Source organism: Heterodontus francisci, chromosome 35 (genome assembly GCF_036365525.1).
Source record: "Heterodontus francisci isolate sHetFra1 chromosome 35, sHetFra1.hap1, whole genome shotgun sequence".
NCBI lineage: Eukaryota > Metazoa > Chordata > Chondrichthyes > Heterodontiformes > Heterodontidae > Heterodontus > Heterodontus francisci.
This window is the reverse complement of record NC_090405.1, coordinates 22,854,718-22,862,624: the sequence shown is the minus strand read 5'-3', so window position 1 is coordinate 22,862,624 and position 7,907 is coordinate 22,854,718. Positions and strand designations below refer to the sequence as shown.

General features: G+C 42.1%; 1 non-coding gene across 1 annotated transcript; it reads left to right on the top strand.

The window, feature by feature from the left end:
* Positions 1–7,628: 7,628 nt before the first annotated feature.
* On the top strand, positions 7,629–7,702 carry trnat-ugu (transfer RNA threonine (anticodon UGU)). The gene has a single exon. It is a non-coding gene; the product is annotated as a tRNA-Thr (tRNA).
* Positions 7,703–7,907: the final 205 nt, after the last annotated feature.

Here is a 7,907-nt window from a genome sequence, read left to right as displayed (position 1 = left end):
TCTCGGTAACAGTATTCAGTGTTGATGAGAGTGGGGTCTGGGTGAGCAGCTGCTGAGTGTGACAGGGTCAGGACTGGATGCAGGAAGTTCTCTGACAGTCTCTCTCTCTCTCTCTCTGATGGGTTTGAGTTGATTTACAACTGGCAGCTGTTGGTGTTTCGATAAATGAAGGAAGTTCTCTAACCATTTTTTGGACAGACAGTGTAGCATAAGAATGTAAAGGGTTAATGCTGAAGACAGTGGGATCAACCTCTCCCACTGTCAGAGTGATGATGTAACAGTCACATGAGACGAGGTTTGGGAGAAGAGAGAGCAGCACCAAGGATGCCAGCTTAGGAGGCTTGATGAGTGTGTATATAGTATTGTGTAAATTAGAAAAGAGTTCTTAGTTCTTTCAGCAGGAAATGTGTCCCGAAAATATCGAGAAACTCACAATTTTATTATTCAGGAGTCGGAACACAGATATTAATTCCAAGTGACAGTTCTGGGTTTATTTCACAAAAAAAGTAGTGAATAATATTGCTCACTGATTGAAATCCCCCAGTGAGGAGACAGTTAAACAGGTGATTTGTTGGGGCATCCTTCAATCCAAGGTTTCGGCAGCATTTAATCTCCCTTTTTGGTGAAACTCTCTGTTATTTGCAACTTTTTTATCCAGCTTTGATGGGCAAGTGAAAAAACTGAAAAAAGTAAACAGTTCCATACTTTCTTTTCTTCCTTCTTCCCTTCTTTCCATCAGTTTCTCTTTTCTGTCCCAGATCAATATAATGATGAGAATCCCAATTTAATCTGTTGTTTCTGGTGTTTTATCCATTCCAATTAAAATTCAACATTCCAGTCAAATCTATTTGTTTTTCCACAGTGTCTCTCCATGTGTTTTATTCTGTTGTATTCTCTCACAGTCTGTTTGATGATCAATGTTACATCTCACTCTCTGTTCTGGTGAAGATCAGAAGCAGTAATATCTGTTTACGCCACCTGACAAGTCGGCTGAGGCTGTGTCTCTCTGATCATGTGGAGTTAAAGCAATTCTTCCAGTCAGTTCAGTTGTCATTTCATGAGAAATTAGAAGTCATCATGACTTCGTCAGTGACCTAATGGTTCAGGTGTCTGAGTGATGTTGATCATGATGTGATCAAATGTTTGTATGTTCCAGTCTTTCCGTGGTGAGTTTTCACACTGAGTAGAAACGTGTTGGACATGGTCTGGAATGTTTCACACCGCTCCATTCCCAACAGGCCATGACCTGATGTGATGGAAATTTCATTTACTTACAGAAGCTACATTTCCATCATTGCACATCTGTCTGCACAGTCAGGATCTGAGCTGAAGGTGACCATCACACCAAAACAGTTGACAAGGTGGCGGAGAGGTTAACTTGATGGATTGTTAATGCTTTGTGCGTGTGGGTTCAAATCCCATCCTTGTTGTTAGTTTATGAACTGTCCAGTGCATTGTTGTTTCCAGGGGGGGAAATTTTGTGTTAAGTCGGCCTGGAAACCTTTTCTTGTCAATATCTTGGCGGTGCAATGGTTAGCACCGCAGTCTCACAGCTCCAGCGACCTGGGTTCAATTCCGGGTACTGCCTGTGTTGAGTTTGCAAGTTATCCCTGTGTCTGTGTGGGTTTTCTCCGGGTGCTCTGTTTTCCTCCCACATGCCAAAGACTTGCAGGTTAATAGGTTAATTGGCCATTATAAATTGCCCCTAGTATAGGTAGGTGGCAGGGACAGGTGGGGATGTGGTAGGAATATGGGATTGGTGTAGGATTAGTATAAATGGGTGGTTGATGGTCGGCACAGACTCGGTGGGCCGAAGGGCCTGTTTCAGTGCTGTATCTCTAAACTAAACTAAATATCTAGAAGGTGATTCCAGAATTGTTTATACTTTATTAAAATTGAGACAGACAATTGGAATTCTTCACCAAATTGGACTGGAATGAAGATCAAATTGGGATCACGAAAAGGAGGAAGATTTTTCCCTCCCTCCCTTCCTTCCATCTTTACTTTCTCTGGATTTACACCAAATGAAAGACTAACGGGAAAAGCAAACGGCGAGGGAGCGGGAGCAGAACATTATCCTTTGGCAAGAAATTTATTTTCAAATCTTCTTGATAGATTAAGTGAGTGAGCAATGCTTTGGCAGATGGAGTTTAAAATGAGGGGTCATCTAGGACCTACGAAAGATAGATCAGAGTGTTTTTTATAAGTGGTGAGATGTTAGAAACTGGGGAAGCAGAGACCCGAGTGCTGAATCACTAAAAGCTAGTGGACTGGTATAAAATAATGTGAAAGGCTAATGGAATCTGAAGATTGGAACTCATGTTGTAGTTATATAAAGCTCTGTGCTCCTGAAGTAAATGTCCAAGCCTGAATTGTGGGGAATCTTTGGAGAGTGATTTGGTTTTTATTCATTCTTCGGCGCGAGTATCGCTGATAAGTCTAGCATTTATTACCCATCCCTAATTGCCTTTGAGAATGTGGTGGTGAGCTGCCTTCTGGAACCACTGCAGTCCATATGGTGTAGGAACACCCACAGTGCTATTGGGGAGGGAGTTCCAGGATTGTGACCCAACAATAGCAAAGAAATGGCGATATAGTTCCATGTCAGGATGGTGAGTGACTTGGAGGGGAAACTGCAGATAGTGAGTTCCCATGCATCTGCTGCCCTTGTCCTTCGAGGTGGTAGTGGTCACGGGCTTGGAAGGTGCTGTTGAAGGATACTTGGCAAGTTACTGCAGTTCATATGGAGATGGTACACACTGCAGCCACTGTGTACTGGTGGTGGAGGAAGTGAATGTTTAAGGTGGTGGGTTAGGTTTTGATCAAGTGGGATGCTTTGTCCTGGATGGTGTTGAGCTTCTTGAGTGTTGTTGAGTGAGGTGTATTCCATCACACTCCTGACTTGTGCCTTGTAGATAGTGGATAGGTTTTGGTGTATCAGGAGGTGAGATACTTGCTGCAGAATTCCCAATCTCTGACCTACGCTTATGGCCGCAGCATAGATGTGACTGGTCTAGTTTAGTTTCTGGTCAATGGTAACCCCCAAGATGTTTATGGTGAGGGATTCAGCGATGGTAATGCTGCTGAATATCAAAAGGTGGATGGTTTGATTTTCTCTCATTGGAGATGTTCACTGCTTAGCACTTGTGTGGCCAGAAGGTTGCTTGTCACTTATCAGCAGAAGCCTGAACGTTGTATCGGTCTTGCTGCTTGTGGGCACAGACTGCTTCAGTATCTGAGGAATTGTGAATCAGCAGGGAACATTCCCGCTTCTGACTCTTCTGAGTCAACAATGAAACAGCTGAGGATGTCTGGACCTAGGACACTACCCTGAGAAACTCCTGAGGCAATGTCCTGGGCTGAGATGATTGACCTCCACTAACCACAACCATCTTGCTTTGTGCGAGGTACGACTCCAAGTGGAGAGTTTTCCCCCGATTCCAATTGACTTCAATTTTGCTAGGGATCCTTGATGCCACACTCACTCAAGGGCAATCACTCTCACCTCTCCTCTGGAATTCCACTCATTCGTCTCTGTTTGAACCAATCTGCAATGAGGTTATAAGAACAGAAGAACAGAAGAAATAGTAGCAGGAGTAGGCCATTTTGCCCCTCGAGCCTGCTCCGCCATTCAATAGGATCATGGCTGACCTGATCATGGCCTCACTCCCACTTTCTTCCTGCTCCCCATAACCCTTGACTTCCTGGTAGATAAAAGTCTGTCGAACTCAGTCTTGAAGACATTCAATGATCCAGCCTCCATTGCTCTCTGCGCTAGAGAATTCCAAAGATTAATGAATCTCTGAGAGAAGAAAATCGGCCTCATTTCCTTCTTAAATGGAAAACCCCTAATTCTGAAACCGTGTCCCTGAGTTCTAGATTCCACCATGAGGGGAAACATCCTCTCAGCATCTACCCCGTCAAGCCCCCTCAGAATCTTATATGTTTCAATACGATCACCTATCATTTTTTCTCAGTTCCAATGAGTACAGGTCCAGCCTGCTCAACTCTCCTCATAAGACAACCCCTTCATCACAGGAATCAATCCAGTGAACCTTCTCTGAACTGCCTCCACTGCAAGGATATCCCTCCTTAAATAAGGAAACCAAAACTGTACACGGTACTCTAGGTGTGTTTTCACCAACACCCCTGTACATTTGCAGCAAGACTTCTCTACTTTTGTCCTCCATTCCCCTTGAAATAAAAGGTAACATTCCATTTGCCTTCCTAATTATTTGCTCTACCTGCATGCCAACTTTTAGTGATTCATGTACAAGGACACCCAGATCCTTCTACACCGTAGCATTCTGTAGTCTCTTGCAATTTAAGTAATATTTTGCTTTTCCATTCTTCCTACCAAAGTGGATAACCTCACATTTTCCCATATTATACTCTACCTGCTAGTATTTGCTTGGAGCCGAGAGACCCTGGCAGAACCTAAACTGAGCATCGATGAGCAGATTATTGCCAAGTGTGTGGTGCTTGATCGCACTGTTGATGACATCTTCCATCACTTTGCTGATGATTGATAATAGACTGATGGGGTGGTAATTGGTCAGATTGCATTTGTCCTGATTTTTTTTATGGAGAGGGCACACTTGGGCAATTTTCCACATTGTCGAGTAGATGCCTGTGCTGTAGCTCTACTGGAACAGCTTGGCTGAGAGTGCAGCTAGTTCTGGAGCACAAGTCTTCAGTACTAGAGCCGGAATGTTGTTAGGGCCCATAGTCTTTGCTGTATCGAGTGCCTTCATCTGTTTCTTACTATCATGTGGAATGAATCGAATTGGCTGAAGACTGGAAACTGTGATGCTGGGGACCTCAGGAGGCCGAGATGAATCATCCACTGAGCAATTTCTGACAGAAGATTGTTAGAAATGCTTCAGCTTTGGCTCCAAATCATTGAGGATGGGGATGTTTTTGGAGCCTCCTCATCTCATTTGTCCACCATCATTCATGACTGGATGTGGTAGGACTAAGGACCTGTGATCTGATCGTGAGGGAGATATCCTTGCATGGAGTGGTGGGATCTATGGAGAATGATCCTGACAAGTGTGTGTAAACCTGGAATGGAAGCTTTCTGTGGAGGTACAGGAGTAGGCCATTCAGACCCAGTATTTTATAAAGGTTTATCATAACTTATTTACTTTTACTCTATGCCTCTATTAATAAAGCCAAGTGTCCTGTTTTCTCTTAGCAGCCTTTTCAAACCTTCTAAGATTGGTGTACATTGTCTCTTTGTTCTTGCACCCACTTTAGAATTGTAACATTTCATTTATATGGCCTCTCCTTATTCTTCCTCCCAAATTGTATCACTTCACAATTCTCTGTGTAAATTTTATCTGCCATTTGAAAGCCCATTTTCCAGTTTTTTTTTTAAGCTCCCCTGAAGTGTGTTACTATCACTGGCACAGGATGAAATTCCCGAGCATTCTTTGATGCTATCTCCATGGAAAGAGCAATCTGACACGCTAGCTCAAATGTAGGATTTTGTGTGTTTAGTATCTTTTCTCATTCACCAATATAAGCACAAATCTGTCTCATAATGTACCGTCTAAGAATGTGCCAAAGCTGCAATGTAGTGATAAATTCTTCAGTGTCACAATGTACTCACCAACTGTTTCACTACTTTTCTGATTTCTGGTTCCAAATTTCTAGCTTGCCGTGATCTCTCGTGGCTTAGGGTTGAAATGTTCCTCTAACTTGGTGATGATTGTTTTGAATGGCACATCTTTTGCCTTGATAGGAGCAGGAAGCTTTGTTAGCTGGTCGTACACTTCCAGGCTAATTTCCATTAGCAAAATTGCTTTCTTGCCCTCAAGAATTGCTTTATTCTGAGTCTTGACCTCTATATTTTCATCTTCACATTCCAATATGTTATTAGCTCTGAAAAACATTTCAATTCTTTCAATATATGAACTGAATGGTTCTCGAGCCCTCTCATATGTTCCGAGCCATGTATCCCTTGGGTGTAGCCATATTTTCCCAAAATATCACTTTGAATCGGATGCACACTAAGACCCTGCGGCATCTCATTCAACTGAGGAGACAGTCTGTGGCCCAGGCTTCACACAATCCACCCAAAACCTCCACCATCCGAGCAGGTAGCTCACCAGGAGCTGGCTGATCTTGTTCACTTCAGTCCCTGCTGCTGTTTGCTGCCAATATTTTCGGACTTTTATCTCATCCTCATCACCATTTTCTCTGATATATTCAGGGGGCATCAGCAGAGAAAATGTACACCAAGTGTGGGAAGTGCAAGGACGTGTTTATTTACATCATTACCTCATGAACATAATATACAAATACATTACATGTGTGAATCACATCTTGATCACTATTACCTTTATACCAGATGTGTCTGAATAAATGGAACCCCGTCACAATAAACACTGTCACCTTTCGATGTTTAGCGGAGAGGTTTGACGGCCTGGTGTGTGTGATTCCCACATTAATGTGTTTGTACAAAGTTTGGAGAAAGACGGAGATATGAATAATTTGTTGGGAAATCTTTAAGCATATCTCCATGTCTCTCACGCACAAAGAACTGCAAACACATGGATTCAGAAAGAACCTGAGTGCAAAATCAACAGAAAAAAACACAGCCAGAGAGACTTGCAATAACCTGTAGCTCAGGGAAAGTACATGATGTTATGGAAGGGACTTTGAATTTTTTTTTTGTGAATTTTATTTTGTTGAGGAAATTATAATCAAACTGAATAAATGTAAGACCAGTTCTTTTTCAAGAGGGCACTGAAAGTATTAATTTGACAACTATGTTGACAAGTTGTCACGACTCAAGTTAAATGTAGAACAGAAGCCCTGGTAACGGGGAAATGTGGACAGAGAAGTCAGTCGTGCCTCTTGATTGGACAAGCCCGGCAGCAGCAGCGCGCACCAAAGAGGGCAGAAAAATCGCAAGCTTTTGTTTGGAGCAGTCATTGTGTTTTACCTTCTGGAGTGAGCAGCTGATAAAGTTAGCCAGAAGAAGTGTCAAGGAATGAGAGAAGACCGCAACCCACCTTGTTTTGCAGCAAATCTTGAAAAGACTCTGAGAAGTTCACTGTGTCAATTCGTCTCATATTCTGTCTTTGAAGAAAGCCTGCTAAAATTAATTCTCAACCCCGCCTCTAAATAAACTCTTCTAAAAGAACCTAGTGACCTGTGTACATGTACTCGGAAATTAGACTGTCTGTCAATTTTGGAACAACATATCTCATCTGCTGTTTTCTTCAGAAATGAGCAAGTAATCAGTCCAAGTGTTTTTTTTTGTCTTTAACAGAGCCCTGAATTGTATAGAAAAATCCCTTTTTTTTCAGTATGTGTGTGTGCGTGTGTTCAGCTGAGGTAAGAAAGGGACTTTAAATGTTGGTTAAGGTAAAAAGGGAACTTTTAAAATGTCCACCTGTGTGTTTATGCTTTACTTCATGATTAGATAAAACTTGTTCTATAAGAAACTGATAATTTTGTTGTTCATTAAGTGTCTTCTATTCTGGGAAAAATAGAGCATATGATTGACTGTATCAGTAAGTGGGAAAAGTTAAAATTTTTGTTGTGACCTGTGGAGAAGTGGGATGAGAATAAATAGTAACCACCTCAGATTTCAATTACAACAGCACTTGTGATCTGGCTCTGTAGCTTAGTTGGTTAAAGCACCTGTCTTGTAAACAGGAGATCCTGGGTTCGATTCCCAGCGGAGCTTTATTTCATATTTGCAATGTGCTTGAGAAGTTTCCGTATCAACATTTGTGTCTGTGTCTTGTGAACTTCAACTGAGAATTCAAATTGCATGATGAATTTCATTCACAGGAGAAAACAGCCTTTGTGAAGGATGTGAGTTTGGAATGGCTCTTCCTCCTCGTACAGAAATTCGGTGCTGATATTTCAAAGGCAACTTCTTTGATACA